The 25,376-nt window shown below is 44.2% G+C and overlaps 1 long non-coding RNA gene across 1 annotated transcript in view; it reads left to right on the forward strand.

The window, feature by feature from the left end:
* LOC307212077 overlaps nucleotides 1–25,376 on the forward strand; it is a 47,449-nt gene that overhangs the window by 21,823 nt on the left and 250 nt on the right. Inside the window, exon 3 of the long non-coding RNA XR_013836801.1 lies at nucleotides 15,788–15,983. This is a non-coding gene — a long non-coding RNA (uncharacterized lncRNA). The remainder of the gene's footprint in view (nucleotides 1–15,787; nucleotides 15,984–25,376) is intronic.

Here is a 25,376-nt window from a genome sequence, read left to right on the forward strand (position 1 = left end):
GGGTTTGAAAAGCAGCACAGTGTCTTAAGTAATACAATATTTGTTTGAATCGCCATTCCACATAAATATTTATTATTGGGGGGACAGAAGTCGATCCTTTTGTTGCACCTTTAACTGCTACACTTCTGGAAACAAATGGTGGCCAGGATAAATCCGACAGGAGCTTTTGATTTACAACAGCTTCCTTGAATGAATATTCAGGTTTCCATTTACTTCTGAGACAGGTGGAATTTGGCAGATTTAACATCCGGTACAAATGCTCTCACTGCAGCTTTATGAAATACAGCTTTATGAAATACAGCTGCCTTCTTCTGGCAATGTTGTCTTCTGCACAGCTTCGAGGCTTTAAAAGGTGCTCACCACACTCACTGTGACCACTTTGGGCCACACCTCATCTCACACCATTCACTTTGACATGCAGCCCAAAAATGGTTTAGCCATCCCAATTTAAAGGTACTGTTTTGCTTTGCATTCTTGTCTGAGATAATATAGGGCACTGTAGTGTTAGGATTGTATGCCGACATGCCAACATTAACCAGAGGAAAGCTGCTTTCATTAATAAGCACTATGGATCGGTTATTTATGTTACCGCCTTGGACTACAATGTTCACTGCTGTGAATGCAACAGTAATTAAAATGATGTAATGTGCACATAATGAGTATGAGGTTTAGTGCACTTGAGGGGCTGTGTGTGTTTATGCATATGCAGAAAATATTTTTTAATCTCTCCTCCCAATGCGCTCTCTCTCTCTCTCAGACACACACACATGTGAAACTGTCCTTCCAAGATGAGTGCTTGTAGGCCAATTCCGGTGGAGTGTGCGTGTGTGCTTTAAAGTCCTGTCATAAAATCTCTAAAAGGGGTTTTTCATAGAGACATGATAATTTATAATACTTCTGCCGTTTTCAATTATTCAGATGTTCATAGCCCAACAAATTGAATAATGAATGGAATAATGAATTGAACCCTGACAAGATGATAACAGAAAATATTATGAGTAGTCACTACACAGTGAAGCCCCCATACTGGGGGGGAGTGGGGGAGGAATCCCTGAAAGAAATCAAGTTGTTTGAGGACTCGTTTTCTCTTCCAAGTTCAAATACTTACACTGTGAGGAGGAAATCTGTCTAGGGCTTAGCCATTAACAAATAAATATTAAAGATGAACACCTGTAAAACAATTTATTTGATGGGGACTAAACAGTGAATCAAAATCACAAATAGCCCGGTTATATTTTCTAAGGGTGTAGCTTATGCATTTCATTATTGCTTTTGCCACAGCGAGAGAGAGGAGAAGGACAGCCATATAAATTCTTAAACACTGTAGCTCCAGGCTCAGCCTTGGAGGACGGATGATATTGCACAGATGCTAAAACACACAGGTTTCCTAACAGTATTAGAGGCATTTGCATCAACACTGCAAGGTGGAAGGTTCAATAATAAAAATGATAAACATGCTTCTCAGGTAGGAGGGTAAGCCATGCATATTTGTATCTCCAAGCCAGGAGTGTAAAAGATGAAGGTTATGCTCATGCAGTTAGAATAAGTCGCATCAAGAATTGCGTTTTAGGATGACTGTATCCGGCCAAGTAAACAGAAAACTCAAATAGAAGTACATTATCTCTACATATAATGGTCAGTTCCCAACATTCAGTCTCTTTGTTACATTCTGAGATGTAATGCTCGGAGTGTGTGTCAAAGAAAATGACAATCTGCAACAGATGGTTAAGGAAGCAATGCAGTTGCAATGCATAGCAATGGTTCCATCCAGGATTGCTGTGGGACAGTGGAAGGGTGGAGTACAAGAGCTGTGAGCCAAATTATAGGTGGTCCTATATGTCCTTGATTGGCCACATTTTCTGTCAGAAGTAGCAAGCGCAAGGGACTCCAACCCACACCAGGATTTTCCTCTATATAAGAAAAAGGAAGGGGTAAGAGATGGCCCAAAATGTGCCTGCTAACAGGGATGTTTTCCAGGTTTCAGTTGTTTTAATGATGTGGCAATTCCACACCCACCCACACCAAAATCCGTGGAACTTCCTTGAAGGAAAGAAAATGACCTTCTAGGAAACATTTTTAAAGTACAAAATTCCTTCATGCATTTGGAAAACAGTCTTCTCTTGATATCTGGTGAGGGGATGTGTGTGATATCTGAGATGGTTTTCAAAGATTCTTTGAGTCATTTTGTTCTTTTAATGGGAGCTCTATATAGGAAGAGAAAACATCCTATTTTATCCTCAGCTGCTTTGCAAAGCCTAGCCTTTTTTCCCCTTCAAGTGGCTTCTTTAAAGTAATAGATTTCTGTTCTTAAGAGGCCACTGGTGGATAATGAAGAGCCTTTGGCAAGACTGTTGTGCAGCTCTATTTGATAAGCATTTTGTATTGTTTTGGTCAGTGTTCATTGTCATATTGATTATGCCTATGAATGAGTTGTGTCTTTTTCACAAATGATCCCTCTTCTTTAAAATCCTGGCTTGTGGGGAGGGGGAACCAGCCCTTTTATAACAGGGTTGCACACTTATTTCCCTATTATTCTTTTTCTTATTTTAAGTTTACAGTTATTCAGCTGCTCTGAATGCTTCTGACCCCCTTTTGTAGCATGGGATAAGAAACTCTCCACATCTGCAAGGTTATGTCAACGATGCTTGGAGTTGTAGTCTGGGAACTCGTGCAGGGCCACAGGTTCCCCACCTGTAAGAAGAGCCCTCTTGGATCAGATCATAGGCCCATGTAGTCCACCATCTTGGAGTGAATACTTTGAATAATCCTTTTACATATAACTGGCAGACAGAGAATTGAAAACCCTTTTTATTTTCTCTCTCTTTCCCTTTCATTCCTTTCTTATTCTTTTGTTGCTTTTATCTCCCTGCTTTTTCTTCTTTTTTCCTTTCTTTTCTTTTCTTTTTTGGAGATTTTTGGTGTGTGTTCTCTACTCTGGGTCACTGAGGGGATTATGCACACATGAAAGTGAAGGGCCCTGTGTGAGAGGCAGGGAAGGGAAGATCTCTTGGGGTGAGAGCTGGGAGGATCCACCCCTTCTGTGTGAGACAAGGATTAAGATCAACTTTTATTTATTTATTAAATTTGTATGCCACCCTATACCCATAGATCTCAGGGTGTTTCACAACATAAAATCACAATATACAATATCTATCTTGGAGAGAGGGCATTGTATTTTCTTCACTCTTTATTATTATTATTATTATTATTATTTTATTGTATGCTGAAAAAAGTTTCAATAAAAACTTATGGGCTGTTTCCCACAGTGGTTATGCAGATGCCCATGGGACGTCCACAAGCAAGACACAAGTGCAATAGTCCTCTCCACTTGTCATTGCTGTTAGAAAATCACATCTCCAGTGTCCACAATGCAATTGTGAGTGCAATTGCAGAATATTTAATTATTAGTATTAAATTTACCATGCACCCTTTTCTAGCAGGTCCCAGGGTTGGTTACAACAATGTAAAATTCAGAATATAAAACAGTTAAAACAAATCCTTACATCAATAAAGGCTAGTAGTAGTTAAAACAAATTAGTCATAGAAATAGAGTGGGTCCTAAAAAACACACATCTCAGGTATCTAAGAGCCTCATAAAGAGGCATGTCTTCAGCATTCGCTGAAAGCCGTAGAGTGAAGAAGCCAAGCACGCCTCTGTAGGGAGAGAATTGCACAGCTTAGGGGCTGCCACAGAAAATGACCTCTTCTGGGCCACCCACTGAACTTCAGAGGGAGGCAGCAGTGGCGTAGCGTGGGTTGTCAGCACCCGGGGCAAGGCAAGTAATTTTTGCCCCCTAACCCTGGATTTGCGCCTCCTAACCCTATCCCTAACCCTAACCCCCAGATGTTGCGCCCGGTGCGGCCGGCCCCCCCTGCACCCCCCACGCTACGCCACTGGGAGGCAGAACTGCCAATAGGGCTCCCCCTGCTGACATTGCTACCTGAAAGGATCTGTAGGTAAGGGGTGTGTGTGTCATCTTTAAGATATTTGCTGCCCTCACACAGCTTCATTTCTAATCAGTGCATGTCCCGTCACTTCCTGCTGAACTCCTGTAACTTTTTATACCACCAATATTCCAGACCCTCCAAGTGTCCCTATTTTCCAGGGGTGTCCCTGATTTAGAGAAGCCTTCCCAGTTTCTGCTTTGATCCTGGAATGTCCCACTTTTCCTTAGGATGCCCCAATTTTCATTGGAGAAATGCTGGAGTTATCTGACCCCCGAGGCATCTGAAGGCAATCCTGCATAGGGAAGCTTTTTCTAATGTTTTATTATGTTTTTATATATGTTGGGAGATGCCCAGAGTGGCTGGGGCAACCCAGTAAGATGCGTGGGGTATAAATAGTAAAATTACCATTATGGAATGGGGTGTCCCTATTTTCATCAGAGAAATGTTGGAGGGTATGATATTCAGGTTTATTTTTGCCCTGCTTTTGTTGTGCTGCAGCCCTTCTGGGCAGCAATAATGTTGTAGTCTAGCCCAGGGCAGGGATGGACTTTGGCCTTTCAAATTTCAGTGGCACCCTGTGCAAGGCCTTCCATTCTACCCAATTCAGCATGTCATCATTGTGATGCCCTGCAGTGCCCCCTAGGCTTGGCACCCAGGGTGGCAGAACTGCCCTAAATCCGCCTCTGCCTTGGGGAACCACCCCAGAACAAACAAAAGCAGAACTTATCCACCACTAATGCACTGTTATCAGAATATACTCACAATAAAACAGCAGACTGGGGAGGCGCTAATTTAGTCCTACAGCACCTTGCCTACTGCTCCCCTGCCTCCCAAGGCACTTTGTCTCATGGTAGGGCTGGCCCCACCTCTGCCTGTAAAGGGAAAAAAACAATGTCCTCATTCTGACGTCTTTAATTATATGTTTCCCCTTCCCCCCAAAAGCATACTGGAAATCACTGGCGGACATTTTCAGAGTGATGTTCTCGTACAGCTGGTGCAATTAACGCTGTCTGACAGTTTTCTCCCCAGCTGGCTAATAAGACTTGTTTGTTCCTTCGTATAAGGGGTGTGTGTGTTATTGTTTTCTGGAGGCTTAGAATGACTATCCTGCCCCAAGCTGAGGGCTTTACTTCCAGCAGCCTAACCTCTGCTTGCAGGGATTAGAAAGGGGATAAGCTCCGCCTGATACCACCACGGTTGCGCCTGTGCAAATCTCCCCATAGAAAGCAGTCAGGATTTGTCATTCGCACATTTTATTTCCAAGCAAAACAAAACCACCACAAGCTAATGGTTTATGACCTAAAGGCTAGTGCCTCCTGCTTAATGGGAAGAAATATCCACACACAAAAAGGAGGACAGATTTGAGTTGGTGTGTCCTTATGCGCTGCCCGCTGTGGTAATTGCATGCCTTCACACTGTCGTTCTTCAGATGTTGTCACAGATTGTTCTGTGTCGCCTTGCTGTGCTCTGATAAATAGATGCTGCCGTTCTGGCGGGGCTGACGTGATTCCTCTGCCCATGGTGGCTCTCCAAAGCCGCGGAGTGCTTTGAGATCTGGAGAGATGAAAGACTTTCCCCTGCCTCCCCTCCCTCCGAATATCGCCTATTATGTGATTTCAAATATCCTTCAGTGCACCAATGCTTCTCTTTCTAGGAACGGCAGTACAGAGAATGGTTATTTCACAGGAGGGACATATTCCGGGAGTCCTGCACTCGTCCAATTCCTTATTTGACCCCAAACATAAGGATAATGTCTGAGTGTCAAAAGTAAAAGTGAGCGAGAGGCAGAGAGTTCTTGAAGGAAGTAAAAAGAGAGAGAAAAGCTTTCACTGAGTCTTAGGGCGCTTCCCTCCCACCTCGAGATACTGTTAAATCATCACTGTCAGGGATGACTTTTATCCCAAGGGCTACTAAAAATTATTTGAGGAGGATTTATCTTTTATCTTTTCCCTTACCTGGGTAGTGCCTGAGTCCTCACGGCTTGCAGTCTTTTACTCCTTCCTCTCCCAAGGCCATGGTGTAAATCATTCTGCTACAGCCACAAGCACACTGTAACAAGGAGGTAGCTTTCTTCCAATGAGATGTATTGGTTTCTGTAGCTCCCTAATGCCTAACGTTTCCCTAAATTTAGCTATCCAGTGTAAGTTCCAAGGAATTCAAGGGGCCTCGTGGTGGCACAGCCCCTTCTCCTGGATGCTCCCAATGAACTACAGTGGTACCTCGGGTTAAGTACTTAATTCGTTCTGGAGGTCCGTACTTAACCTGAAACTGTTCTTAACCTGAAGCACCACTTTAGCTAATGGGGCCTCCTGCTGCTGCTGTGCCACCGGAGCACGATTTCTGTTCTCAACCTGAAGCAAAGTTCTTAACCTGAAACACTATTTCTGGGTTAGCGGAGTATGTAACCTGAAGCGTATGTAACCTGAAGCATATGTAACCTGAGGTACCACTGTACAGTGGGTGACTAGTAGATCTCACAGAGGCAGCACTGCATATTATGCGAGACATTGGAGCTACCCCTCAAAAAACAGCATTACAGTGGTACTTTGGGTTAAGAACTTAATTCATTCCGGAGGCCCGTTCTTAACCTGAAACTGTTCTTAACCTGAGGTACTATTTCAGGGTTAGTGGAGTCTGTAACCTGAAGCGTCTGTAACCTTAAGCGTCTGTAACCTGTGGTACCACTGTATAGTGGTACCTCAGGTTAAGAACTTAATTCGTTCTGGAGGCCCGTTCTTAACCTGAAACCCGAGGTACCACTTTAGCTAATGGGGCCTCCTGCTGCCGCCGTGCCGCCGCCACGCGATTTCTGTTCGCATCCTGAAGCAGTTTTTTACCTGAGGTACTATTTTTGGGTTAGCGGAGTCTGTAACCTAAAGCGTCTGTAACCTGAAGCGTCTGTAACCTGAAGCGTCTGTAACCTGAGGTACCACTGTACTGCGTGTTGCTGAGTTCTCCCACATAAAGGCTAGCTGTAGCATCTTCTGTACTCCAGTGCTAGTCTATTTTGCGCCATAGGTAAGGCACAGGTGCACACCCCCTAAAAAAATATATGCCTAACTTCGGTTTTCAAAAACTTGTAGAAATGATAAAATTATTCAAAATATAAAATATTATCAGGAATTTATGGGATATAACAAAAACTAATCATAGAACTGTAGAGCTGGAGAGGACCCTAAGGATCATCTTGTCCAACTGCCTGCAATGCAGCTGTTCCATTCAGGATTCGAACCTGCAACCTTGGCATTATCAGCACAACACTATCCAGGCGTAATCTGAGGTCTGTGCCCAAGGCATCTGCCTGGCTGGTCTAATGATAGCACTGGCCCTGACCCCATGAACCATACATTGAGATGCAATTCTGCATCTGAGTTACTTCAAATTAGGGATCCCTGTGCAAAATTTGAGATCTAGCCAGTAGAGCTATACAAAGATTTCCTGAGAAGCGGCCAATTAATGCTCATATTTTACAGGTGCCGATCGCTGAGGTTCAGGCAGAAGTGATTAGCACAAGGCAGTTATAGTGGTTTAAAAAAAACACACACACAAAATTGCTCTGGATTAAAACTATTTGCAATCAGAAACCTTTCCCAATCTGTTGAGGATGATAAATAAATAAATAAATATTTATTATTTATACCCCACCCATCTGATGAATCAAGCTGTAGATTAGTCTACCTTTTGCCCATGCCTAACTTACACTACCACAAGGTGGGTCTCCCCCCCCCCCACACACAATTAATGTGGTGTTTAGCACAATGCTTCTGTGTTTAGCTCCTGTGTTTAGCTCCTGGTCCCTATAGGCTGCTGCTTGGAGGTCCATAGAAATCTTGGTGTGAAACTTAACCCTTCCAGCGAACACAAGCTCTGTTGCGGTTTCACACCAGCAGCATAAAAATGAAAGCTGAGGAGACAGAAACATATCTGTGATCATTAGGACAAATCTAGTTGTCTGCACATTACAGAAAATGAGTCGCTTTTTAGAAAGGGCTTTTAATTGCTTAATCTCAGAAATGTGGACAATGGCATACGTGTTTTATTTTAGGGTCTATCTAGCCCACTCAGAAAATGTAATGGACCTAATTTTCATTTAGTGTAGGTCTGTGCAGTTCCTAAAACATCTAAATGGCTATTAATTTAATCAGGTAATTTAACTATACCTCCAGAAAAGGCCACTAGCTAGTTGTCACGCATTGATTATGAGGATGACATTTCTATCCCATGATGCCAGAGGCACACTTTGATACATCATTTTCTTTTTGAAGGTTAAACTCAGATAACCTGCCTTTGGCATTTAATTAGCTACATATTAAACACTCTTTTAATAATAAAATGATTAAAAATTTTATTGCTTCTCAAATGAGGCCCTTTTAGATAGATTTAATGACTTGGTTTGAGCACTGTAGTTTGTGAACCAAACCTTAGGCCAGGATGTGTTCTAATGATATGCTTTACAGCTTGCAAAATCTGTGTTTTATTCAAATGGCTGCCATAATCATTTTGGGCAAAACTTATAATGCTATCTTCTGTGTTTTTAAGTTGAACTGTTAAATGTCATTGAAAAAGTACACAGAACCTTTTTGATTTTCTTTTTAAAAAGCAAAAAAATGGTTCAGTTCAGCACTAAAAGTAAGTGGGCAAAATTTGTGTCCTGGATGCTATGCACACACAAGTTTATTGTGGAAAGGTCTGTTTATTGGTGTGCCTGTAAAACCATCTCATTCTACCAGCAATGAAGAATCATGAGGTAGCTGGCCATTTTTGGTCCTTAGTTAACAAAACAAACAAAATCTGCACAAGGAAAAAAATCCTTGAAGAATAACTGTGATATGAAATTTCCATATTGGTTGAACAGTAAACAAACTAGTTTACAACCTAAAGAGGTGGCGTGGTTTCAGTCTGTGACTGATATTTATATATATAATTTAAGGTGTTTATATACCACTTTATATTATTCATATATATATATATATATATATATATATATATAATTATATACTGCAAAGTTCCAAAACAGTATCCAAAAAAGTTATAATCGTCCACTGCATAAATCAGTTAAAATTAGTAACAAAAACAGGAAACATCCTTTAAATTGGTCTGTCTTTATTAGGTTGTATTCAGCTAATATTTACTCAGAGTAGACTAACAGGTCCTTTAATTGCAATGGGTCTACTCTAAGTAAAGGTTAGTTGCAAACAACCTGATAAAGACATGTAAAAAAGAGAGCTTTCCTTTGTTACCTAGGACATGTAGTCCGTTGAGAAACCTTTGATAAGCTTGCTAGAAAAACCTCAGAATTTTTCCAAGCAGTGGTTTAAAAAACACAGTTCAGTTTTCCTGAATAAAAGCTTTGAAAGTTCATTCCCCCTGGAAAGTATGTGGTACTAGGCTCCAGCTGCCTTTTTAAAGTAGCATGTATTTCATTGCCTGAGAGTCACACAAAGACAGACCTTTGCTCTTTCACATCCAGTTAGGAAAAGCATCTGAGGCTTTCCTTGTGCAATCTTTATGGAAATGCAATGTTTCTGTTAACTTTGTAAATTTATGTTATGCGAAGCCAGCAGTTCTCCCTTCTGCAATTTAGAGGGCAGCCTGTGGAGCCTGGCAGGTACAACGTGAGGAGGTGGAAGGAGGTCTGAAAGGGCTTGGAAGGCTGCTAACTTACAATGCCTTAAAAAAAACCTAAACTGTAAAAATGCCAGCAGAGCTAACAGCAACTAAAGTTACGCAGAGATACTCTGTGCAGTTCAGGACTTAGGAGAAGGGCTGTAGCTTAATGGTAGACCTTTGGATGCAAACGGTTCCTTGTTCCATCACTGGCAGCTCACAGTAGGGCTGGAAATGTCTCTTACCTGAGACCAGGGACAGCTATCACCAGTCATTGCAGATAATACTGAGCTCCCTGGACTGATAGTATAAGGCAGCTTCCTGTGTCCCTATTTAAATCACCCCTTTATGGGGAAGGCCACACCTCAGTGGTGAAGAATCTGTGTTGCATTCAGAAGACCACATCTTTACCAGTTGCACTGGCTCCTGGTGGAGTATTGGGTCAGGTTTAAGGTGCTGGTTTTGACCTTTAAAGCCCTTTGTGGCTTAGGGCCCTCGTACTTACGGGACTGCCTCTCCTGGTATGCCCCGCAGAGGACTATGAATAATCATAGTTTAGAGGTCCCGGGCCCTAAGGAAGTTAGACTATCCTCCACCAGGGCCAGGGCCTTCTCTTTTTATATATATATAAATAATATTTATTAAAATTTTAAAGGTTACAAAAAGAAAGAGTAAGAACACCATATCAAACAAGAACAAAACAACGCATCACAATAAGGAAGAAGAAGAAGAAGAAGAAGAAGAAGAAGAAGAAGAAGAAGAAGAAGAAGAAGGAGGAAAATGACTGCTCCCCACTTAAAACGGGGGGCGCCCTTTGCGGGGACGCGTGCAGCCCTGGATCTGGAGTGGCCCCATCAGCATAAGCTTTGCCTTCCCTCAGGTGGGATACCTGGAGGTCCCCGCCTACCCCAGTGAGTTGCCCAATCCCACCTGGGGGAAGCGTTGCCAGGGAAACTAGGCCAGGTAGGGGGAGGGATTACCTGCCCACACAATAGAGGGTGGATCTTAATTGTTAATCCTCACTTGGCTCCAGAGCTTCTCCCACCCTACCCACCCTCAGTTAATGCCTTCTTTTGCAGGTTATCTTTTCTTCATAGGTTTTGCAGGTTAACCTGTCTCCACAGGTATGCGGGCGCTGCTACGATAAGGTCGCTGTTAAAGGGCCGGAAAGGAATTTCCCTGCATTGGCAGGTTTCGCCTTTCCCGTAGCAAAACGTCACAACTTTGGCGGTATCAGGCCTTGGGTGGAATCCTTTAGTCCATCTTCCTCTTTGCGGCGGCGATACCAGGGTTCCCCGTTAAAGGGGTTTTTGAAGGGAGGCTTTGGCCGTACGCCGAAAGGTTGTCATTGCTCTCCCCTGCGGCGGCGTAACGGGGGCGGCTATCTCTGCTTGAACATATGTTCTCCAGAGCCGGCCCATCCCCCCACACACACACTGGATAACCCTGATGCTCCCTAGGTCCCCGGCTGGGGACTAGGGAGGGAGAACGCCCAATGCCTGAGCCAAGGTCTACCCACATTTGAAATTTAATAAAGTTGTGGCCAATTTAATCCCATAGCACGTTGTCTAGAGTCGTTATTCCACATGATGGGGGGGACCACTCGGGATCTGGGGACTCCGCCTGTCCACGCAAAAAACACAGCTAATCTTCCCATAACTTGTCTTTCATTTGTTTGTTTCCTTGACCTCCTCATACCTCCCTTTTTTGTAGTCTAGTTCAGTTAACTATTTCAGCAAATCCTTTCCATCTTTCCCACTTTTTGTTCTGTAATTTATCTTAATATAATGTAACTTTACTTTCCCTCCTTTCACCAATTAACAGTCTATTTTTTCCTAAACCCTTATAACATTTCTGCTAAAACCACATAACTTCATTCCAACATCCTTCTAACATTCATTAATTTTACAGTGTTTCTGTAGATAGTCTTTAAATTTCTTCCAATCTTCCTCCACCGACTCTTCTCCCTGGTCTCGGATTCTGCCAGCAGGGCCAGGGCCTTCTCAGTGATGGCTCCAACCTGGTGGAATGCTCTGTCCCATGAGAACAGGGCCCTGCAGGATTTAACTTCCTTCCGCAGGGCCTGTAAGACAGAACTATTCTGCCTGGCTTTCAATTTGAACCTGGCCTGATCTTTTGTTCCCCTTCCTTCCCTCCCCCTCCCCTTTTTGTGAAAATTGCCCACTCTGGGATCCTACAGCTGGTTCTCCCCTGGTCTCCTTGCTGGCCCAAGTGGGATTGATTTAGCCAGCTAGTCCTGGTGATCATCTAATGTTTATTGGATGGATTTTCCCCCTAAATTGATTTTTGATTCCTGATTTTATTGTTATTTACACTTTATATCGTATTTTATGCTGGGTTTTTTTGTAGCATCAATTAAGTGTTTTAAATTTGTTGTTAGCTGCCCTGAGCCTGGTTTCCTGAACTGGGAAGGGCGGGGTATAAATAAATTATTATTATTATTATTATTATTATTATTATTATTATTATTCTGTCCACAGCATCTGCAGGTAGGGGTGGGAATCTCCCCTTTCTGAAACCTTGAAGAGCCACTGCCAGGCAGTATGGACAATGCTGAGATAGATGGACTAAAGCTCTGACTTAATATAAGGCATCTTCTCGTGTTCCTATCTTCCTGGTTGCTGTACCTGTCACAGTACCACCTTCCCCTATGCAGTGAGTACTATGAGGTGTGATAGAATGAGCTCCAACAATGCTTAGCCAGCCAGCCAGCAAGGTACTGCCCATCTGGGGCTTCCGATTGGCCCATTTAAAGCCCACATTTTGGCAATGAATCCCCACTCCTTGATTCTGCCGGCCAGGGAATTTCTTAAAGTCCAGCAAGACATGTGAGTCCTAGCTGCTGGGGAGGATGAACAGAGTCAGGGTCCACAACCACCACCCGCCTGAGAAGGGATGAGCGGCCATTTCCACAAAAGAGGCCAAATGCCTCTCAGCTGAAATATGGCATAAAGTAGAGGGAATCATTTATTATTTGCTCTTCCTGATATGCAAAGCAGCAGACAATCCACAACAATGAAAATTTCCACAGAGGTGATGGAGAAAACAGGAAGAGCATTGTTTACCAGGCTCTTCTCGGTTCTTCACCCTGCACCTGGTTTTCCATGTCGGCCATATTTACTGTGGTGCGAATACATTCAAGGACCTGCAGGAGAGACCCAAGGGAGCCACACACAGACTGCAGATTACCTACATGTGTGTTACTGTTTTGAGTGTTATGTCTCTCTCTCTCTCTTTCTCTCTCTCTTTCTCTCTCTCTCTCTCTATATATATAAAGTTTCTGAGAAGTCTTCAGAGGCAGCCCATAGCTGCATACCCTTCAGGGCATTGCACGTGGGGCTACCACCTTGCTGAAGCAAAGTGGGCCTATATCCAGTCAGTGCCTGCATAGAGAACCATCTGGGAAGTCTCATGTACACCCCTCTGTGAGAAAATAATTAAATAAATGTAGGATGCGCAGCAATGCTTGGTGAACTGTGTTTAGTTTGTTAGGTGACAAGCTGTGCCAAGTGGGCATCAGTGGTTCATATATTTCACACATAGCCTTGGTGCTATTTGGCTCACTTCACACATGTGATGTTCTTATGCAGGCATAAGTGGATAGAGGATATGCTGTAGTCAAGCACTGTCCTCTTCAGTACAACCCCAGACAGGGGCAGGGAACCTGTGGCGGCCCCAGATGTTGCTGAACTACAACTCCCATCATCCTTGACCATTGGTCATGCTGGCTGGGGTTGATGGGAGTTGGAGTCCAGTGACATTTGGAGGGCCACAAGTTCCTCATCCCTAGTCTAAGACAAACCCTGCTGCAGTTCTGTATTTAGAGGCCTGCCTGAGTGCTCTGAAAAGCCCCTTCTTAATCAGCCAGTTATTAGTGCCTGTTTGGAGACAAAGTACAACAGACAACACGTAGGGGAAAATATGTGTGTGGCCATACAGATGGTCATGTGTAAAGACTGTGCATATTTTGAGAAGCCACTATTTCCCAAAGCATGTGCATGAGGCAAAATAAACGTGTGAGATATTCACACATTGTTCCCCACTACCACCAGAACTAAGCAGAAAATCTGTTGTATGTGAACCAGCCATGTATTAATTATTATTATTATTTATGAGACACCTCATAAAGTAAATGCTCCAGGCATCATACAAAATAAGAAATAAGAATAAAACACCACAATAAATGAACAACAATAAAACCACACTGCAATAAAAATTCACAAGTTGCTTGAGAGACAAGCCCACATTAAAATCGAATACAAAACCAGTGTGATAAAATAGCACAGAGAGCACAGAACCAAAACATCCATCAGGTTGCATATCTATGTGCACACTTACGTGAAAGTAAACCCCATCGATTACAGTGGGGAATATTTCTGAATAAAAACACATAAATCTGCACCAATAAACTGTGAAATATGGAGCTGGTGTGTGTTGTATTATAAACTAAACTGCAAGAACCTTTTTAAAGGGGGGGGGAATGGGGATGGGGAGGAATACATGTGAAACTTCATCCACGGGGAAAATGTGGCAGCATTCCCTGAAACCTCGCCTCCTTGGTCTGGATATTCCAGTGTTTTTGAGTGATAATTTGGTAGGATTAAATTATGTTCATGTGACAGCTCAACCTCACTAATGAGGTACATTTCAGTAAATTGTTGACAGAACTGTCTGGAAGGCTTCTTTAATTTACCAACACGTAACAACATGGGAAAAGCATTATTCAAGCCGATGAAGATGAATAAGCAGTGGGGATTGAGGGGGGGGGGCAACCTTTCAGCTTTAAGACATGACAACCTGAAAGCATTTTTGTCACTTGCTGTACTTAGCCTGAGGCCGTTGTACCTGTTAGTGTGATTGACTTACCAAAGCAACAGAAGAGATTATGCATTTTAAACACTACATGGTAAAGCGGGGGGGGGGGGGGGGCAGGCTGGGTGTGAGGGAGATTCTTTCTTCTTTTGGGAGGGGGAGCCTGTATTGTGCGAGGGTGTTTTACAGAGAAGAAAATTAGAGATGTATTTTTTTTATAAAAAACACACACATTACCTTCCATCAATCTGCTACATGGGTGCTTTTATCTAAAATAATTCTTGAGAAGCGTCATTGGAAAATACTTCAATATACCACAGCGGAGAGAGAGATTCAGAAGGAAAACATAACCTTTTGCTCAGATGAATAATTTCTTCGAAATGAAGGGAAAGGGGGAGGAAGTGGGAGACAAACTTAATGTCCTCTAATAAAACTGGCATGCTGGTTCTAAACAAGTTAATGTGGAGCTAAATATTCTTTTGAATTTTCCTGGGTCCCTGAAAAGTATTGCAGTCATGTTCCTTTCACTAGGAAATGTCAGGTTTCCACCACCACCTCTTTCTAAGTGACAAATGCGGTTCTGCACAACACACCTCATTTGGTCCTGCGTGAGTCACGGTTCTGCATGTGCCTTCTGATTGGAAAAAGGCAAATTCAGTGCATTAACTCAGGCAGAGAGAAGATGGGCAACCTCTGCTGAGGGCAAACCCTTTTACTGTGTCTCTGCACTGGGAGTGACTTAATGAGTCAGAATTACCAGTTCAGAAGTGTGTTGCAGAATGACCTGCCCACAGCAAAAGCTGATTGGAAGGGGATAAGGCCAGAGCAGTAAATCATGCAGAGATGCAACTGGCAAACTCCTCTGAGGACATGCAATTTTGCTTCATCTCTGTACACTGGGCAGGCTTGGCTAAGCCATTCAATCTCCCTTAGAGCTGCTCTTCTCCAGCTGATGCCAATTAGAAAGGGGCAATGCCAGAGCAATGACTCACAGAGAGTTGTGATTCCTGCATGGGCTGGTGGTAAGGAACCGGAAAACCAGTACCTGGAGAGCAATCGTGGGAGAGAGCTACTGCCTCACTGCCCTGCTTTGGCTGGTCATTGTGTGTAATGCAGCACACTGAGGCGCCCTCCAAGCGAGAGCATCTGCTTTTAAATACTCTGCCAGGGTGCTGGGCCAGACGGGGGCCTTTGATGGGCCGTCAATGCTCTTAATTTTTCAACATAATTTCCCACAACACACTAATATCCTCTCATAGCTCATCATACTGGGATAACTGCTGAACACATTCTGTCCATGCATTGCTTTAGGGATTTCTTCACCTCTGTGGGAAAGTGCAAAGTTTTGGTGTATCGAATTGTGATGTTTGTTTGTTTGTTCATTGAGAACGTTTTCCAGACGTACGAAGAAGTGTCTCAAGTGAAGAATAACCTGGAAGGCGGAGCAAGGGAAAGGAAAGGAGAACGTCTGACATGGAACAGCTCTTTTCAAATTGTTTCTGAGGACCCCTGCTCCTTGTGCTCCTGGTGACAGCTGATTGAAAGCACTGATGCACTGCAGTGACATCAACAACAAAGGAGAAAAATAGAGCCAGGTAACACAGGCAATGTATCTTAAAACTCTCTCACACACACACCACTTTCTTGAGCTAAAGAAGGCTGATGTATGACTTGGGGGTTCCGTTCAGTCCAGTTTCGTTTCAAACGTCAATGCAAAACCATACATTTTGCAAACAGTGCCATGAATATGTGCAACAAACAGATGAGTGCAAAGGAGAGTATGATTGATAAAAACATCATTTACACAGCAGTTTTAAACATATATAAAAACATCAATCTAGACACTAATAGCATGGGCACAGGGAGGGGAGGTTTAAGCCTTCCCTCTCTAGCTATGATCTTGCAGGAAATTACTCCACCCCACACATATTGCAGTTAGCATTGGAAGCAAGCTCCCAGTTGGTGTCAATAATTAGAAATAGCTTATAATTAGAAATAATAATTCGTCCCATATATCCAATGGTACAGGAGCAAACAATCACAACCCTTTCCCTTAGTGGTTATGACTAGGCCACACATATAGCTTATCTCAATTCTGCTTGACGATGAAATGGGACTAATGAGAAGATGGTAATAAATCCTCAGATCTATACTTTTTATACTCTTTGAAACGGTGACTGATTATTGGAAGTATTGATAGTGTGTTTTCATTGGACGACATGTGTGCTTTCAGATGTGCTTCCTATATTTGACATTTTAAAGTGTATACATGTTTTTCGTTTTTCTTTAAAAAAAATACAGTAACAGAATTTCTGGTTTTGTACTGTTCTGAGAATTTGGTCTTTTCGAGCAAATAATTTGGACGATGTTGCTGCAGTATTCTGGATTTCTTTTAGCACAAAATATACTTGACCCTGATTCCTTTGAGGTGTCATTATAAGAAAAAATGTGCTCCCTTCACTGAGTTGCTTTCAAACTCAAACATGTCAGACCAGCTGACCACCTAGATCATGGGTAGGCCTTCTAAATCTGGCCCGTGGACGGTCCGGGAATCAGTGTGTTTTTACATGAGTAGAATGTGCCCTTTTATTTAAAATGCATCTCTGGGTTATTTGTGGGGCCTGCCTGGTGTTTTTACATGAGTAGAATGCGTGCTTTTATTTAAAATGCATATCTAGGTTATTTGTGGGGCATAGGAATTTGTTCATTACCCCCCCCCCAAAAAAAAAATAGTCCGGGCCCCCACAAGGTCTGAGGGACAGTGGACCACCCCATGGCTGAAAAAGTTTGCTGACCTAGATGTATTCTTTCTACTGCAACCGCCAGTGGACATCTCTTTGGTCGGGGGGGGGCATTTTTCAGCTGGGAGGTGCACATTCCCTTCTGCACAACCTCCATGGGGCAGGACCAGAGGTGAAAATGGCTTTTCTGTGGCTCCAGAGAGTGAGAATTTGAATTACAAGAAAACGAATGAGGGAGCGCTTCCTGGTGGTGCAAGCTACTGACACTTCAGAAGGTGGTGGGTTTTCCTTTGCTTTTCTTTTTTAAGTAGAAGAATATCTAGGTGTGCTTTTTTGATAACAAGAATACAAAGCTCAAAATGAATGAACTGCAGCTAAAATATTATCTTCATTTTTCACATGGTCTAGTCCTTCCTCTGCCCACCCACCCCCCTAATATTCTTAGGATAGTTTCTTCTCCAGTCTTCAGAGAGTAGCTGGAAATGGGGAGGCAGAAAAAGGTCCTCCTCTCCTTACACTATGCAGTTTTAATCTGAAATCTTAGGCGCGGAGCTCAGAAGCTGCTCACGGCTAATGAAATTCCCTGTCGCAAAATGCACCTACAACAATGGGAGATTCAAACACTGCTTTTGAGCCAATGCTGGGTCACTGAATTCCAGTTAAAATCAATTGGTAGTTAAAATATGTCACCCTGCCCCTCATCAGCTTCAGTCTCAAAACAGAAGGGGAACAATCTAGTAGCAAAAATGTTGCACACCTCCTGTTTTGGAGGCCCAGTTACATGGTATCCTCAGTAGCTCCTCCAACCCCAGTTTGACTGGGCCACCTTCTCCTTGCCCCTGATAGGAGTCCCCATTCGCTTGCCTTCTCCCTTTGGGTTGAAAAAAGCACCACCAATTTGCACAACTATAGCATAACTGTAACTGTTGAGTGGATTTCTGTTTAACTTTTATATGTTGATATTATTATTTTATACTACTCTAATGATTGTTGAACGTTACTTTTTTGATGGAGGTTGCCTATTTTAAAGTTATGTTTTATTATCACATTTTTGTATTGCGTTAGAATGTTATAAGATATACATTTTTTGTTTCTTCAGCTTGTAAACCGCCTTGAGTATTGTAAGATAGAAATTAGGAATGATGATGATGATGATGATGATGTCTGGAAAGATGGCTGGTCTCTACCCATCCAGGTTGGCTACTGGTTTATCCTGTTGCATAATAATAATAATAATAATAATAATAATAATAATTTATACCCCGCCCATCTGGCTGGGTTTCCCCAGCCACTCTGGGCGGCTCCCAACAGAATTAAAAGCACAATAGAACATCAAACATTAAAAACCTCCCTAAACAGGGCTGCCTTCAGATGCCTTCTAAAAGCCAGATAGTTGTTTATTTCCTTGACATCTGATGGGAGAGTGCTACTACGGAGAATGCCCTCTGCCTGGTTCCCTGTAACTTTATTTCTCACAGTGAGGGAACCGCCAGAAGGCCCTCAGCACTGGACCTCAGTGTCCGGGCTGAACGATGGGGGTGGAGACGGTCCTTCAGGTACACTGGGCCGAGGCCGTTTAGGACTTTAAAGGGCAGCACCAACACTTTGAATTGTGCTTGGAAACATACTGGGAGCCAAGTTGCAGGAAGAAGTATAAAACGACTTCCTTTTCCAGCTGAGTCTTGCTTGAGCAACATGGTCTACCTGGGTCTCATCAGCGGCATGGCAAGCCCCACTGGCGCCTAGGGCATGGCACACCATGGGGGCAGGGTGTGTGCTGGAGTGACTGCAGAGCCTAGCAGGGATGTGGCTGGCATGTGCTGGCTCCATGCTGCTTTTTCAGGCAGCGCTGGTCCTGCCGGGTGCCCGAGCTGTCCCTTCCCTCCCAAGCACCCTCCAGCCAGAGAGCGCCTAGGAGGGATGGGGCAGCTCAGGCCTGTTTTCCAGCCCTGTCTCTTGTGGGAGTCATAAAGCCATGGCAGAGGTTTGTAAATACTGCAGGGTACCTCCGGACCTCGTGACCAGCACTCTGAGCTTTACAATGTATTGGAATGTAATGACCTTATATGGCAATGGGGGCAATAAAAGCTTGACCGGATGAGGTAACATGAGATTGGCAAATGGCCATGCGGCTGGACAGAACAAAGGAGAATAAATCGGAGAAGGGCAGACAGAGGGGCTGCTCTCTCTTATCATGGAAATATTGCTGGCTTTCTGTGTCTTTATTTTATGCTAAACAAATGCCACTTGTGACGGCTGGCTCCAACAGTCTCTTGGTTTCAGGCTCCCAGTTTCTAAGACTCATTCCGGATTGCTACTCAGGACTGAGCCCTGAAAAATATTTAGAATGTGGTCCAAGGTTGTTGTTGTTCTTACACAGGCATTAGCACCTAGAATGGCTAGTTGAAGACGTGGCTGCACTTCACCTGGGGAGCTGTCACAGTAAAAGTAAAAGTAAAAGTAAAAGTAAAAGGGCATTACCCTTTATACTAATGCAGAACCCACTGCTCAAACAGATACAGGATCCATTCACCCAAAGCATGTTTGCAATATGGAAGTCATGACACTCCTGTCTTTTCCTTGTTTGTTCTTTGTTATCTCCATTGCAACACTGCACAGGTTTAGTTGATGTTACTGAAAGATGCTCGGAGTTGAGTGTGAATTTTATGCTCTTTATAGTAGCAATGATCGAAACTTTCCCCAAAACGTCTAGCTATATGTACATTATTTACACAATGGGTCCCGCGTGATTGGCTAATTCCGGGCTGTTCCTATAGGCCAATCAGGTTGCGGATTCACCTCCTCCAGAAGCCTGATTGGCTGCTCCTGCAGGCCAGTCAGGTTGCTGATTCACTTCATCCAGGAGCCTGAAGAAACAAATAATTAACAAATGGTTCAGGTGGATATAGATAGTATAGGCATGCTCTTTCATTGCCTCCTGAGACAGACAGATGCCAACAGCTGGTGAAATGAAAAGGTTTTAAAAAATCCATACCAGGTGAACTGGGCTGATTTGGGGGTGATTTTCACATTTCTGAGTTGAATCACACTGTTAACTAAGTGTCTTGATGCAGATCATGGACTCCCTAAGCTTCTGGGAGGCTGTATGGCTTGGTTGTCCTAAAAGTGCATGGACACCCCACCTCCTGAGATATGAGACCAAGCAGGCTGAAAAAACATCCTGCCCTCAATAAGGGAGGGGTGGAAAAGTGGGAGATCTTTCGTTTTGAGGAAAAGGTCGGGCTTTTCATCACAGTGAACTCTTTTCCCAAGGCACTCCAACTGGGGGAGGAATTAAAAACTGCATTTTTACATGGGTCTATGCCTTCCCCTGGGGGACGCAGGTGGCGCTGTGGGTTAAAGCCTCAGCGCCTAGGACTTGCCGATTGAAAGGTCGGCGGTTCGAATTCCTGCGGCGGGGTGCGCTCCCGCTGCTCGGTCCCAGCGCCTGCCAACCTAGCAGTTCGAAAGCACCTCCGGGTGCAAGTAGATAAATAGGGACCGCTTACCAGCGGGAAGGTAAACGGCGTTTCCGTGCGCGGCTCTGGCTCGCCAGAGCAGCGATGTCACGCTGGCCACGTGACCCGGAAGTGTCTCCGGACAGCGCTGGCCCCTGGCCTCTTGAGTGAAATGGGCGCACAACCCCAGAGTCTGTCAAGACTGGCCCGTACGGGCAGGGGTACCTTTACCTTTACCTTTATGCCTTCCCCTGTGCAAATGAGTGGCGTCACTGGGTCCTCGCTGAGGATTTATGCTATTTCTTCACCATCCTTTCCCTATCCAAGTCAGTTAAGAAATCACTGTATCCTGAAGAATCCATGGGTGGCTTATTGGGGAGTCTGCCTCCCAATTGCTCTCACAGAGTTACCTATAATTCCGGAGCGGCTTGACAATCAATTCCTCTTCCCAGGGAACTCTGGGATTTGTAGTTCTGTGAGGGGACTCTCCTGATAAACGCTCAGTACTCTTAACAGAATACAGTCCCCAGAACTCTTTGGGGGAGGCCATGACTGCTTGAAGTGGTATCACAGTACTTTAAATGTAGGGTATGAATGTAGCCGATGTTTGGATGATCCAGTATGAATACAGCACTAATGCACTATTATTGAAACAACCATAGAATCATAGACAAAACAAAATAAAAGAATTTTTTTTTCCCCTTTCAGTAGCACCTTAAAGACCAACTAAGTTAGTTCTAGGTATGAGCTTTCGTGTGCATGCACACTTCTTCAGATACACAGATGTGTATCTGAAGAAGTGTGCATGCACATGAAAGCTCATACCTAGAACTAACTTAGTTGGTCTTTAAGGTGCTACTGAAAGGGGAAAAAAAATTTCTTTTATTTTGTTTTGACTATGCCAGACCAACACGGCTACCTATCTGTAAATAGAATCATAGAGTTTGAGGGGACCCAGCCCTCCGCCCCCTCCCCCCTGGTAATGCACAGCTCAATGACACACAGCAGAATATGCCTGCAAAATCTCCACCCGTCTGGGAGCGGTCATTGTGGGGGTTTTTTGCATGCTGCCTAAGAAGGTGCCCACTGAACATTCTTTTTCCTTTGCTGTCGTCCTGTCGTGTTGTTAACTTTGACTGCAAATTGTTTTAGCTGTGCTGGTTTTTATTGGGTTGTTTTACTATATGTTTTTAAAATGTGCACACAGTTCTGAGTACCGTTTGTAGCAGAGAATTGTGGCATAAAGATGATAAAAATCAATGTTGGCCTCCTTCCCAAATGGTCTGAATCCGAGAACCCACCAAAGAACATTCTAGAAGACAGAGCAGGATAGGTGAGAGGAGAAGTTGTGACGCTGAAAATGTGTGTGTGTGTACTTATATAAAACAAGGGTGCACATTGTGGCACTTGTCTCGGGAAAATTAATGAAAACAATGTATAGCGTTTGGATTGGTGATGGGAGAGACCAAAGAAAATGCTTCGGCCTAAAGCCCTTGTCCCTTTAATCCAGCCTTGATTGAGTGTGTTTGTTTTTTCTTATAAAAATGTATACTCTGATATTTACGCATGCATTACTTAAGGAGGTTTGCAGTAGTTAAAATCACAATATGAAATCAGAAGCGCAAAATCAACCAAGCAAAGGCCAGGACATAAAACATCTATTCCAGTGTGTCAAGTTAAAAGCCCGCAGAAATGATAATTGCAAAGCGTTCAGAAGCCAGAGGAAGGCAGTCAGAGAGGGAGCTATTTGAACATCACAGACAAGCTGTTCCTCCAGTATTGATACGGCCGCTGAGACAATGCATTTATAAACAATGCATGTAGTATTCTGATTCTGAAATAGGATCGTTTTGCATAACTTCAAACCCCACTATAAATGAGCGGGTTTTTTTGAGAGAAGCATTATTAACATCATGCATCCATCCTGGAGCAATTTGTGGAGCTTTTGCAAAACTGCATCAGATTCAGACTATAAATGTCAACACTGCCATTTTTTATGTTGACATCTCCTTCCTCCCCACCCCCGCTCCCTGTCAAGTGCCATTGTTGGTGTCTGGTTGGTTCTCGCCCACCCTGGCTGCTGGGCTAATGCAGTTGGGCTCGGCATCTGCATGATCCATCACATCCAGGCTGAAGCGTATAAATCATCTCGTGAGGTTTCTGCTCTTGTGCTTCGACAGTGACAGATTCAGTTTCATCGGGGTCCTGCAACCCCATTGGCTTCCCCCTTCCCCTATGACTAAGGAACAGCAGCAGGCACTGGGAAGAGCATTTAGGCTATGGAGCCTCGGCGCTCCTTTCCCATCGCCGCCATGTCCGCCGTAAATGGAGACTCTAGGGAGCAAGTCATGGCCTTCCCATCGCCTCTCCTTTCATCAGAGCCACAAAGGCTTAACCTGAACACAGGGCCTAATAACTGCCCTGCTCTGCCTATATAAGGAACCGCAGCAACAGCCGGGAAGTCTGCACGGTTTCTTGAACTGCCATCCATCATGCCTTGCTCAGTTCTTCCGCTTGGACTCCTGAGTCACCTTAATGGCTGAGGGCCAAACTATACATAGCATGCAATTGCAAGTAAATTTACCTGAGTCTTCTCTCTCTCTCCCCCCCCCCTTTTGAAAGAAAGGTGGTTTTGAGCTGAACACTGTATAGAGAAGGGCTCTTTTCCCACTCAAAATCCTTCTGGGCTGCTTTTCTTCATGTGGGGAGGGGAAATACATAGGGGTTTTCCTCTCTAGTTGGTGAAAAGCAGCTGGGGTTGATGTTGAATAGGAAAGTAAAAAAACAACAACGTATTGCATATTGAAACAATCTAAGAAAACAACTATAAATATAAAAGATAAAAAACAACAGCAGTACATATATAAGATTAATTTAGATCCAGGACAGAAACCAAGTGTGATATTTTAGCAGGCAATGGAAAGTCAATAAAGAAGGTGCCTGTCTGACAGGCAGTGTGGGGCAGGTGCTGTCACACTAAAGCCCCAATGTGGATTGGACCTCTTGATATAATGGTATCTGTAGGATGTCCTCTCCCACACAGCACAGTGATTAGTTGGGTGTGCAAAGGAGTCATGTCTGCAGCATTAGGAATATCTTTCCAATGCTAAGAGCCAAGGCCGTCATAGTAGTAGTAGTAAGGTAAAGGTAAAGGTACCCCTGCCCGTACGGGCCAGTCTTGACAGACTCTGGGGTTGTGCGCTCATCTCACTCTAGAGGCCGGGAGCCAGCGCTGTCCGCAGACACTTCCGGGTCACGTGGCCAGCGTGATGAAGCTGTTCTGGTGAACTGGCACCAGAGCAGCACACGGAAACGCCGTTTACCTTCCCGCTATATAAAGCGGTACCTTTATCTACTTGCACTTAAGGGTGCTTTCAAACTGCTAGGTGGGCAGGAGCTGGGACCGAACGACGGGAGCTCACCCCGCCGCGGGGATTCGAACCACCGACCATGCAATCGGCAAGTCCTAGGCGCTGAGGTTTTACCCACAGCGCCACCCGCGTCCCATAGTAGTAGTAGTAGTAGTAGTAGTAGTAGTAATAATAATTTATTATTTGTACCCCGCCCATCTGGCTAGGTTTCCCCAGCCACTCTGGGCGGCTTCCAACAAAGATTAAAAATACATTAAAATGTCACACATAAAAAACTTCCCTGAACAGGGCTGCCTTCAGATGTCTTCTAAATGTCAGGTAGTTGTTTATCCCTTTGAAATCTGATGGGAGGGCGTTCCACAAGGTGGGCGCCACTACCGAGAAGGCCCTCCACCTGGTTCCCTGTAGCTTTGCTTCTCACAGTGAGAAAGCCCTCGGAGCTGGACCTCAGCGTCTGGGCAGAACTTTAGGATATGCGCCACTGGGGTGCAAAGATCTGCCCAGCGCCCCCAAATTTAGTTTAGCCCCCAAATTAACTTTTATTATGCTTATGTCACTATTATCATTTGATAAATAGTGCTCACGCCTGTGCGGCTCCAAAAGGAGGGGTTTTTTTTGTGTTTTGTGTTTTAAACCAGCTTTTCTAAAGAAGACAAAGAACACATTGGGAGTCAGTGTAAAAACTCCACGCCTGCGCTTACGGTCGTAGGGAGGTGTCTGAAAGATGAGACGGGCGGGCATTGTGCGCATGCATGGGAGAGCCATCTCGGGTAGCCTTTCATTGTGGGAGCAACCTTATTTCTAGAGGAGCTGGGAGGGCCCTTGCACAACCTTCTTGGGAAGGTTCCAGAGCCTGTGCACAAGAGCAGTCATGTCAAAGGCACCACTGACCCTGCTGCCACATAGCAGCCCAATACAATATGCTTAGGCGGCTTCAGTGGCGGGTGCCTGGTGCCCCCCAGAATTCGGCGCCTGGGTGCCCTGCACCCCTTGCACCCCCAGGTAAAGACGGCCCTAGTAAGAGATGTATGACTGTGGAATGGGCTCCCTTGGAATTACCTCCCTCATTGGAGGTTTTCCCACAGAGCTTGGATGGCCATCTTCCAGGGATTCTTTACGTGAGATTCCTGCAATGCAGGGGTTGGATTGGATGGCTCTTGGGGTCCCTTCCACCTCTATGATTCAAGCCGTGTGTAGCCAGGGGGAGCAAGATGCAGCCAGCTGTGAAAAATGACAATTTTGATTACTCATCAAACCTGGCACCTACAATGAGCTTTCTCTTTGAGGAGCAGCCGAATAGGTAAGTGTGAGGCAGGGAGAGGGAGCAGGTTATCAGGCTGGCTTTATCTTTTAGATCCGACTGGGACATTTCCCCTGGAGACATGACTTTTGTATAGGGAAAGCTTAGAGCCCAGAGG

Source organism: Podarcis cretensis (assembly GCF_951804945.1).
Source record: "Podarcis cretensis genome assembly, chromosome: 3".
NCBI classification, from domain to species: Eukaryota; Metazoa; Chordata; class Lepidosauria; order Squamata; family Lacertidae; genus Podarcis; species Podarcis cretensis.